This window comes from Macrosteles quadrilineatus, unplaced genomic scaffold, assembly GCF_028750875.1.
Source record: "Macrosteles quadrilineatus isolate MER2022 unplaced genomic scaffold, UCM_ALF_1.0 Scaffold_8__2_contigs__length_117827958, whole genome shotgun sequence".
Taxonomy (NCBI): domain Eukaryota; kingdom Metazoa; phylum Arthropoda; class Insecta; order Hemiptera; family Cicadellidae; genus Macrosteles; species Macrosteles quadrilineatus.
This window is the reverse complement of record NW_026542601.1, coordinates 83,275,645-83,288,335: the sequence shown is the minus strand read 5'-3', so window position 1 is coordinate 83,288,335 and position 12,691 is coordinate 83,275,645.

Genomic DNA, 12,691 nt, shown 5'->3' with positions numbered 1-12,691 from the left:
CATTTACCTTTTTTAAGCAGTTGCATTATTCGGAACATCTGATCAAATATTTTGTAATGTTAGGTTTTATTGTTTTTGGAGTTATACTCACTCAAAAGATTAACACTGGATTTCTCAACATTATTTAGCTTTAAATGAGAGAATGCAGCTCAGCGAGAAATTTCGACAACAATCTAACATGCATTTTCATAAAAGTAAGTAAGAAAGCATGTTTAACCTGACCTTTTCAAAACAAATTGTCGTCGAGTTTCAGTACTGAGAATTTACTGCCTTCCTCAACATAATTTATTTTGGGAAAGACGCCTTCAACGGACCATTAACTTCAATCTGGCAAAGTGGTTCATCTTTCACAGAGTATAATTAAATCCTTTTACCAAAATGACTTATTATCTATTAAACATTGTCAATTAATAAGTAAATCAGCTTTTTTGATTTTGGAGTTTTTTGTATTCTAATAACAATTAATTGATAATATAGACCAATCCTTGTGCCGTGCGCGTCACCGCTATATATACATACTCAGCGCGCGAGTAAAAACTTACTCATCAGCTGTCAAAGGCAGTAGAACTAAAAAGAACTAGCTAATAATTATAATTGCAAATGAAAGGTAATTTACCGTAGTTCAAAAAATATTATAAAATAAAGATTTATGTTACTAATAATAAAAAGTTGTTACTACCTTTACAAAAATATTAAATATTTTCTAAATTAGCGTAGACATCTAAGGGTTACACGGATAAAGAATATAACTATATGCAAAGCTGTATTTCAAAAATGGTTGCCACTAAAAACCATCCTTGTTGTACAAAAAAACCATTCTCTGCCATACACAACGCATTCTTCATTAAACAAAACCACTCAGGTACATTATCAGTCCTCTGGAAAACATTATTGATTATAAAAAGGGGGAATATAATAATTGTTTCGGATGGATTTTTTAAAAACAATGTTATTAGAAACGGATGCGAATTTTAACAACAAATAGCTCAGCATTTACCCAATAATTTGATTAGAATTTTAAATATGTCAATCCATCGATGAATATAGTTTGAGAAAGATCTAAGGATATCGTTGACTAGAGGCAAAATGTCTCCTCAGGGAACCATGTCAGTATACACAGACGGGCAATGCAGCAAACATGTATCTCCACATCTATCGTCAATCGGTCAATCGTCATACACTATTCTATTTATATACCAAACAAAGGCTAAAATTGAGCAAATCTATAGTAAATGTCCTAAGAGGAGCATATCAATTAAAATTAATAAACAATGAAATATATATTACAAGATGGATAACTCTTTATTAATCACAATGCGCCATACAAACCTTCAAAATGATAATAATAATACAAAACTGGCACAAAGATTTGAAGGTTATACGGTGTAAAATAACAAAAAAACATTATCTTATGATTGAAATCAAAATAGTGTTTTGATTAAATCAAATCTCTATCAAAATCTCACTATCTTTGAACCAATTTCTAATCAACCTTGTCCTTATTACCCCTTGACGAGATAAAGTGACAAACCAACTCAACAAACTTTGATAGGAAACTAATCAGAAAATTGAAATTTATGTTCAATCGAAGAAAAAGAGAAGGTGATCAAAGATAATATGGTTCATTTGCTTAGCTAGGCTTAATGCAAATTGGATATTACTCCAGGATGTATGCAATGCATGTTCACTAAATAATGTGTAGTAGACCTATACCAACCATGGTTAAGCTTTTCTAAACTTATAATTTAGTAAGAAAATGCCCATAAACTGGAGAAATATAAAAAGTTCCACACAAAATAGCATAATTCCTACTACATTATGATAAATTATTAAGACGGTAACAAAATATTTCTTTTACTAGCCCTTACAACTAGTACGACTATAAGTATAGCTATTGTATAAGTAGTACCCCTACGGTACACCTGTGGTAGTATATTACAAAAGGAGCATGGCAACACATTAGGCTCATGTCAATTTTTTAAATTGAAATTAATTTGTGTGCTTAATTTTGAGCCCGTTTTAATTTATTAGGTATACTACACACGAAAATAGCTTCTTTATGAAAATAGATTTCTAACAGTATACGTAGATTTTCTCTGTGATGCACACGAGTTGAAAAGAGGATTTAAAGAAACACGTTTGCCTATTAATATATAGATTCTACTAGACAATTGTTTCGGGGAAAGAGGGTGTTCAAAGAAATTAATTATAAGGATTGTTTTTAGAAATCTAATTTTACTATAAATTATATGTGACTTAGTCGGTTACGACTTTATAAAAAAAGGTCAGTGACATAGTGGACAACGCATTTGGCAAACAACTCCTTATACACCCAAGCTCCTAATGTATGTGTTGTGTTAACGTGTACAGCTGCAAAGATATATCATCGACCCTGCCAGCTGAGATTTTGGTAAAATCTAAAATGGTACTTCCAAAACCAAAAATTATTTGCTTATTTCCTGAATGATTCTTCAAGTAAATCATATATTGGTAAGGAAATGGTAATATCCAAGCCATTTTGCTAATAATCCCATTAGAAAATCATATTAGGTAAATACAGTGAAAAGTAACATTTAAACACTTAAAATTAAGCATACAACATTTAAATGTAATGCTAAAATAATTTATACGTCAAACAAGTCTTAGGTTTTAAGAGCACGACGTATTTTGCCCATAATGCTTTGTTGAACAGTAAATGCCAAGCAAGTGCAATAATAATAAAATATCCTTATAGTCGTTATGTCTTTAAGGACTTTATGAGCAAGTTTATGTTCAATTATTTGTTTGTTAGCAGTTTGAAGAAGTATGTCTAACTGTTATGAAGACTTCCAAGTCATAACATTAAGCTGGGCAGTAAAAAATAATTTAATAAACAAATTTTAAAAAACAAGTGAGAATAATCTTGTTCATTAACAAATCGCGAGCCATTCAAATTATAGATGAAACACTGTAAAGGAGAGATAAAAAGGCGTTTTACCGAAAGAAAGAAAAGAAATGAAGTAGCGCACAAAGGTTCCGGCTTTAGATTAAGTATTTCATTTGAAGCTTCAGTAGACTTTTACTGATCCACTACAGTCAGTTTGTTTTATTCCAAGTAGTTATTCTTAGCGTTGAGTAATAATGAAATATAGTTTGTTGTTTTAAATTTGTACCAATTTAATATAGAAGTGTTTTTCATTAGAGAATACTGACTAGATTGCAGCCAACCCAACATTTAATACATTTTTACTTTTTTATCGTGGCCTTAACCCAAAACTCTCTGTCTTTCGTTAACCTAATAATGTAAAATGTAAGTTTAATATATGTAGGAATATTAGTAGTTGTGTCAGAAGAGAAAACTATTTTACTTTTGGATAGGTCAAAATATATTAAGCCCCAATCGCAGCACACCTGTGCACTCAACAACGTTTAAATTCTCCACTATTAAATGTGTAAACATAGAAGGGCAACTTATGCCAAAAAATTTATATATTTATACACATAATGAAAAAAAACAAAAAAAAACATTGCTTATCCACTGACAGCATAAGGAAATAAATGTTCTATTTTTGTTTTTGGTATACATTTGTATTATTTATCGTACAGAACAAATGACTACTTAAAATAATCCTTACAGACATAACTAACCTGTTAGTCATTTACGAGATTGGTGTTAATATATGAAAAAAATAATTACGCATCTCTTGCCTATATACATAGCTTCATGGTTGACAATTTAATATGTTCATAAGAGACTAAGTAAAACCTCCCAGAAGATTAATGAAAAATAATAGAAAAAGGTATCAATATCAATTTTGCATCTTTCAAAATAATTCCTTTGTAATACCTCGACTTAAATATTGTGCAATCAAAAGACAATTACTTTAAAATGCTTTCCAAACAATGTCCAAACAATATCACAATGTAACAGTATGAATACCGTTTGACTCAAGGTATGAATATTTGATTGTCTGAGAGGGAAAACGTCTCCCATGGATGGAATGTCAATATGTAGAGAGGAGCGAAGCAGCAGTATGTATGATCAGCGAGCCCATTCTCGACAATGAATGTCCTGTTAATATTGAAAAGGATAACTAAGGAATAAACTGATAGAAAAATTGTATACGAGCCATTCTAAAAAGCATCAAGATTAATTTTGAAAATGTGTGTACGGAACTAATCAGATTTGAGTAAGATTCATTTTTTTTAATCACTTATTAAAGTGTATAGGGCCATGTTTGATTAAATTAAACTGATAAATATAGGGCAGAAATAATAATTAGTTGTAATAATTACTATAATTCTATAACTAACTATAATAACAACTTTTCTTTAAAACACTGGATTGTGTCTCTATTTCTTTTACCAAAAGATTAGTATATTCTAGAATATTTTGTAATAATAATAAACCTTAATTTCAAACTAGAATTTTATTATAATAATTCTATTTAATCTTGTAATTTTCTGTTTATTTCAATTCAATTCAATTCAATTCAATTCATTTATTTCCACGGTAACACCATTTTTACAAGAGGTACAGTAAGTAGTAGCTATCAAACTCAAATTTAACAACAAATAAAGGCTATTCTGAATAAATTACAATAACAAGAACAAGAAAAACATAACAATGAAGATGGAAACCATGATAAACTTTTTAAAACAATAACAAAACAAGACTTAACAAAACAATAAATACACGGTTTGGAATCCTCTAAGCAAGACTTACATGACAAAAACAGATATAAATACTAAAGTGACAAAAATAAATAGCTGATCGAAGGTTGAACACAGTGCCGTTACATGATGTAAGCATTAACTACAAATTATTTACAGAGAAGAGGCGACACAGATTGGAGCGGAAAGCAGCCACGCTGGAACGGTGAAAATCCAACACTGCGCCGACCTCGTTGCCGACCCGCAAAAGGCGAGGGATAGTGCTTCGCTGTAAATATACAGTATTGTAGTGCCTCCGCTCAAACGTATCCTTGGATCTTGTGCGGACAGGAACGTGGAATGGTATTCCTCCCAAAAGCTCAGGGCAGTCGATATTTCCACTTACAATCTTCATGAGAAACAGAGCGTCCGAAATTTTCCTCCGATCTTCCAAGCAGCATAGATTAAACTGAGATCTGATGAGATTCACGGGAGCATTAAGGTAGCGATATCCCATTCTGCAGCCAAGGACCCTAATGAAACGAACTTGAACTCTCTCCAGCGAAGATATGAGTCCAGTCTGATATGGAGCCCAGACAGGAGAGTTGTATTCGAGGGTGGGACGAACCAGTGCACGAAAAAGCAACACCAAGGCATTTCCTTCTCAAAATAGATTATAAGTGTTAATTTCATAACTGTAATCAGTTCTAAAATTTTATATGAAAGAAATATCATCAATTGATTGTTTTAAGAAACAGGTAGACCGGTGGATTGAAATCAGTTGCTTAAGTTTCATACATTTATAACTATGCGATAGTAAAAATGTTGAAACAGAAAATAACATGAAAAATAAAAATCCTTATACAGTTTTGAATCAATTATTGAAAATTTGAATGGTGCAAGAAACGAAATTGATTCCTCATTATTTTCATACACTTTCTGGGACCAAATCTTAAGAATTGCTTATACATATTGTAGAAATAATATACAGGGTGTTTTCAAATTGTCTTGACACATTTTTTTAGGTTTGTTCATTGGGCTAAAAAAATCCTTATACGTGTTTATGTAATACGCCTAGATTTCTGTGTTTCAGTATGTTTGTGATTATTTTAAATTATTTTATATCTTAGCAATATTTAGGAAGTAAATTTCAAAATTTGTGCAAAACTGTAGTTTAGAAGGTTCGAGGAGCTTAGAAAATGTCGTTCCAATATCTTAAGTCATTTTAATATGGCGGCCGTTAAAAATCTCCCGAATTTCATGAAAACGTTTAAACTATTTGGTTTTACTGCTGAAAAAATTTAATACATTATAATTTATCTTCCTTAATAATATTTAGGTTTAAAAATAATAAAAAATATATTTGTTTGGATATTCAAAACTTATATTGGAAATAACAGCAAAAAAACGAATATTTAAGATGATCAATTATTTTTAAATATAATAAATACCTTGACAATAGTTAAAGTCAAAATATACTTTAAAATATTAAACTTTTCAATGATTAATTTTATATTTGTTGAAACAAAATAACCTGACGACAATCTTGGATCTTGGTAAAAAATTGAAGAAAAATGTAACAAAGTTCAAAAGTCAAACATAACAATCTTGTGCAGTTTGTGGAACGAATTTCCACCTGAACGAGCAAAAAGTTGATTAAAAACTGTTATATTCAGATAACTTAAGTTTCTTTTACTTCTATAAAATCATTATAATTATTTACTCATCATATTTTAACTTTTAGGAATTTAATACGTTTAGTTCACAGAAAATTATAGATGATAGGTCGAGTTTAAAAACGGTTAACATGTCAACAACCTATCACAAGACCATTAACATTAGTTTTTTTTTACCATATAACATTACCATTTTGTATCTTTTGTTATGCAAAGTACTATTGGTAGGGAATACTACGTACTAAATTACTCTTATTTGCCACTTGCAGTTTTTTTCGTGGAAATAGTTGAATACAGAACTAAGATAAAAAATTGCATGTCAGAACAGAAAATTTTTTATTCCCTATATGGGAAATTCGCTAAAATGGTTTTGAAGATTTGTACTGAAAGTAATACGTTTCCTATATAGTTTTTATTTTTCTTTAACTACGTAGAATGTGAAACTGTGCCGATGCACCTGAACGAAATCTGACACAACGTCTAACAAACTTACGTAACCTAGGTTCTGAACCTAAGTAGCTTGTTAAGACTTGTGCTTGCTCAACTTTTATTCAATTCTGAGAAAAAAAATTAAGGGTTTTCATTAGTTTTCGTTGATTACTATACCATCCTTTTATCTATGATTATACCTTACCAACTAAATAACTAAAAGTAATTACAATCGAGATCAAATAAATCCATACAAATTAGTTTTTAAATTAGCTTTTCAAACTCATTGCAAACTTCATCAATGGTACGAGAAAATAAAAGAACCGTTCTTTGAAGAAACAACGTCCTAAGAGGTTATAATTTGTTTACAGTTGGTTGAGTATCACTCAAAAAGAAGAATATTCTTGGGTTGCGTTCTGAGGGCATTCTCCGCCTAGGCGACGACGGTGAAATGACTTCCCTTGGGCTCAAGAATTCCAATTAAACTTTATCATCTGGTATGACAATCAACAATAAGAACATAATGTCTTTGACATTTTTAAATTCGCACTTTATAACCAATGGAGTCAGCCCTAAGTAACTTTTTAAACCGTTATTTTTCTTTTAATATTTGTAATTTTATATTTACCATAAAGAAAGAAATAATGCTACCTGACATTATGATTTTCTGTTTATATTTCGGTGTTATTTTGTAACCAGCATTGCAACCCATATTAATTTCTTTCGACGTTAATTTCCATAAAATTAAAAATTTAGTTTTTTGCTTATTTTTTAACCTATTTTAATTTATAAATGGATTCTGCCAATCTACTGGCAAACATATATCTAAAAGTATGCGTAAATGTTCCCTGTGATGCACACAAGCTAAAAAAAATTGTTTCAAGAAACATGGTTGCTTTATAATATATAGGATACTGTAGTGTGGAAGACGGAATCGCAAATAAAGAGATAATTAATTCCAGCCTTTCTCAAAGTAAAACAAACTACATTTTTTACATTTTATTGTATTTAATTTATAATCTGTTCAACAAAAATAAAACAATAAGCAAATATGATAAAATTTAAACACAGTAGTTAGTCTTTATCCAACAATAAAGCTTCACAAACTTTGCAAATTAGTACAAAGTTTATAAAAATAGATTATTGTTCCAAGTACTGTATATTGCGTTATTAAGTTAAAGTAGCAAAATAAATAAACAGTGACTTAAGCACGGTTAATTGGATCATGATAGTTAAAACAATCTATCGGGTGTTTACTTTTGTTTCTTTTACCAAACCAAACCACTTTTGACTCTTAGACGAGAACTCAACTTCATGACTTTCAAGACGTTTATCTCTACGCTATAAAGGTTTTACGATAGGTTGTGGTCGAAGACCTTTCTTTTGCGTGGAACATGTTGAGTATTTACCCCTCATTCTGTTTTATCCGTTGTAAAACAATGCAATACCAGGGTTATACCACAAGCCGTTTGAATATTATCTCGTTTAATAGCTTAATTAAAAGCTTAGTTACTGTATTTTCTGCAAAAAATAACACTCGTTGTGTTAAAGTTTGTTGTTTAATTGTAGGTTAGCTTTATTCTAAAGTCAACAAATGATACTTTCTAGTAATTGAACTACCTTATGGAGGTAACAATTCTATGAACTATAGTATTGTAGAAATATACTTACGTAAAGGGCAACTGTAAAAGGCAACTTTACAGCCTATCAATACGTATGGAAAAGTGACTATTTCTGTTTAGTATGATGTAAAGCAAATTTTAGTATTCAGTATGCCAGTTACAATCATGTAAATATGTAGAATATAAGGATTGAGGTACCTGATATGAAATTTATGTAAAGCTGTTTGCGACGCTAGATAATTTAATATCTGAGACTTCCACTCGTTTCTGCTTTTAAGAGTTTTCCTGCTTTTAAAAATGCATACTCAGATCTGTAGGACATAATGTATCAAATTTAAGATTTCGTAAAAAAAAACTGTAGTTATTCATTGAGTTTTATAAATAAACAATCCTTTCAAGCTTTTTGTTAATATTTCTCATATTATATTCTTACAAACGTGATATACTAATACAAAATAAAAAATAAATCATTATACCGAAGAAGATTAGGTGACTTTACTAAATTAATTATGATCGTAATGACACTCTATTCTATTAGATATATAATTATGCTGAATGCAGTTAGTGTGACAAATTTCAAACCTCTGGTAAGCAAATCATATTTCAGTAATATATTATTTTCAGTACAAATAAATGAACAAATGACACAGTTTTTGTTGGTAAATATCCTCTTGAGTTATACATATTTAGTGTATTATTGTAATGCTGTATGATAATGCTACACAAAAGAAGTTTGTGTGCGTAATTTCTTTTTATTTATTTTAACGCTTTATGTTGTTAATGAGCTAATGAAAATATGAATGCAAAAACCAAAAGCCCTTTTAAAGACAAATATACCGACTAAAATCAAAAATACTACATATTGTTTAGGATAACGTAACGTAACTTAACAGCTTGTAATCGTCAGAACACACCATTCAATTCCTTTGTAAATGTTTATGAAAACATATTTTTAGTATAAGGTATTCATGGGTTATATGTAATATTTTGTAAACACATAAATGTCACCGTATACTTATTTAATACGCAAGCAGATTTTTTGTGACAATTACTCCTCCAAAACCACTGAACCGATTGTCATGTTTTTGGTGTCATTGGAAAGAGCATAACGTGAAGGTGTGCAGGAAACTTTCTTTTTAGGGGTATAATGAGAGGGTGAGGCCCTATGCCCTTTAAAGTTTCGTATATCACCATAAGATTAACATTGGAAACAAAAATTGTTTTGAAACTCCAGCTGTTGTCAGAAATCAAAAGTGAGAAGAGCATATTATGTTGATTGAAAACAGTGAATAAAATTGCTAATTTAACAGTTTGCTAAAAATATTTGCTAACTTGGTTGAAAATCGTTTTAAATAAACGCCTGCAATACAAAAAAAGTACTTATCAATTATTTGCTCAAATTCGAGCAACAGGGACACTTGTTCCCTTAAAAACGTAATCAGTTAAGTTTAGGATTGAACCAAGCCAAGCCTTAGTTTAGGAAAAATAAAGTTTTAGTCGTAAAAAGTGTTAAAAAAGATTACAGGCTTACACCAAGAGGTCACAAAATATTGTAAGCTGAGTACAGTTTTAATTATAGTAGAGCCAACTGTTAAGCCTGGCACAATAGATGTGGCCACTAAGCCCGTGCAGTAATACTGGTTTATATGATGTTACACTATATTATGTTGGTATTACTTGAAAACATAATAGTTAAGGTAGATTTAAGTATTTTTTTTCAGAAGACTTCGGGATTTATACTACATAAAAGGCTTACAATTTCGTAAATATAATATGTTTAGTAGGTGTTGATCTTTTTTTAACTGTAAACAAATAAATGTATTATATTTATTTGTTTGAAGGTAATTGAAGGTAATTAAAATGGTAATGTCTGTTTAAAGGTTGAAAATTGTATTTATCATAATAAAATTAATCATAACCCTGAGTCTTCAGTTTGTTAAATTACACTACTGAAATAAGAAATTGCAGATATTTATTCGAAATTGCAATCTTTATCTTGTGGCCCAGTATTAAAGAAGTTTTAAAAACATATTTTTTTCAACTCAATTCTACTCAAACAAATGACTTTTTTAAGTTGTCCAATCTCTGTTATACAGTAATATTATTTTGAAAAAAAAGTATTCAAAGTAACAAGAGGAACTTTGATATTCAGTCTCTTTACTTCAGTCCTTTGTGTTAATCCAGTCTTTAAACTTCATATAACCCTTTTATCCTAAATTAATGTATCTCAAAAAAATATATTATAGCACACAATTGAACATTAAGAGTATGTTTATAGGAAAATAAATGCTATTTGTATTTCTGTATAGTAAGGAGTGCACCCTGATTAAGCGTTTATTAACAAGGTGGGCTGCAGACTTATAGACGAGATAGAACAGTTTTACAAAATTAAATTTGCAGACACAGATTCGTTTTATAACCTCGAATATCAATAATCATTTATGAATTTACATTTTAAATTATCACGATCCTTGAAAGTAACGGTCAATTTCCATGTGTTTCACCTATTTTTGATAAATAGAAAAAACTAAATATACTTAATAACAAATAACTCAAAAACCGTTGGGTTTAGAGAAAGATGATAAATAAAAAAATGTGTATTTTTAGATGACCTACATTTTGTACATTTAGCTTTTTCCTGTATCTCTAATAATAAAGTCACTATAGCGAAAAATACAGAAATATACCGCCATTTTCCAATATGGCGGCCGTAGCACAGCTTTAATTTTAGGGGACTTTTAGTATGTTAAAAAGGAAGGTACACCCAACATCTGTACCAAATTCCCCGGTTGTGCTAATTTTTTTGGGTCAAAACATATTTTTACTGTACTATCTTAAATAAGTACCAATAATTATTTAATACATACAGTACCAGTAAATAAAGAGCATTGTACGTAAATAAAAATATGTTTCATTATACATAAATTTATATAAAACTTGAATCTTAAAGAATATTCACTCACAATTATATTTTGCAGTTTAATAAATAACAACTCATAAAATTTGACTTTAAAAACCCAACGTTAACTTAACTTTCATATTCATGAAGTCTTATCAAACTAACCTGACTGTAAAGTAAAGTATAGATAACGTTGCAACGATGTCAAGGGATTGTTTCAAGTACAAAGTTGTTGTGGAAGATCAAAGTTCAGGTATTGACATCCTGCCATCCATAGCTAAAACAATGAGTCCGGTTGACAGTATACACTCTACAGGGTGTCCCGTATGTACAGCCAAACCCAGGAAATGGTTCTAAGAGTCAAAATAAAGATAGTCTACAACTTTCTCTATAACCGCTTCGTTAACCGGATATCGGTAATTTAGTTATTTTTACATGAACAAGTTTATCTTTGGGTGTAAAAATCGATCTTTTTGAAACTTAAAGGTAGAGAAGACCTACGGTATAATTCAAAATTGACTCGGTCCAATTCAAAACCTTTAAACTGGCGGCCATTTTAATATTTGAAATTAAAATTGCTAAAAAATGGCAAACTTTATTAAGTAATGTAGTAAACACTTTCATTTACCATTTACAGTCAATCAAAAAATTAAAAACTAATTAAAAACAGTTGAAATAATACGAATTATAGTTGTTGTTAATTAAGTTATAATGATGTGTAACCTGACTTGAAGGCTTGAAATGAGATTCGAATAATTTTAACATTCAGTTGTATTTGTTTGTCAAGACTGAATTAAATAAAATTCTAGTCTTTGTAATTAATTACTTCCCCTTTGGCATTCAGGCTGTCATATTGCTCTGAGACACCTTTTGTTTTGTAAACATTGACAAAATGTTGAAAAAGTTGAGATAATAAACATTTCATGCATTTAGTTAGCCACCTTTGAGTTTTAGTAGCTTTTATGCTTTGTCCCCGAAAGTAATATAAAAAACGTTCATTCTCTTGACATTTTTAAGTTTTTTTTTTTCTTTATTGCAGAGAATTCTGAAAATTAACGTTGTTTGTTTGGTCGTTGGTTGATAAATATATATTACGTATTTACACTTAGTTTGAATGCAAAAACTAAAAATGTTAGAAAATTTCAATTTACATGGTCTTGTATCTCTATAAACATATTTTTTTTTATAAATGATCATTTTAAATTACCTGCTATTATTTTAAACGGTCATGGTTGTTAGGAACGTTACGACTAATAATACAACATATTACATGGATGAAACTACTGTAGTAGATGGTCAATAAACAATGTAATAGAGGCTATAACCAGCAATATCCTACACACTCAGCTTTTTGACGTTTATTTCCTAGCTTATCTGTTTGTTTATGAACAGATACACAATGTCCTCGTGAGTGTTCTGTCTCAATTCTGTAA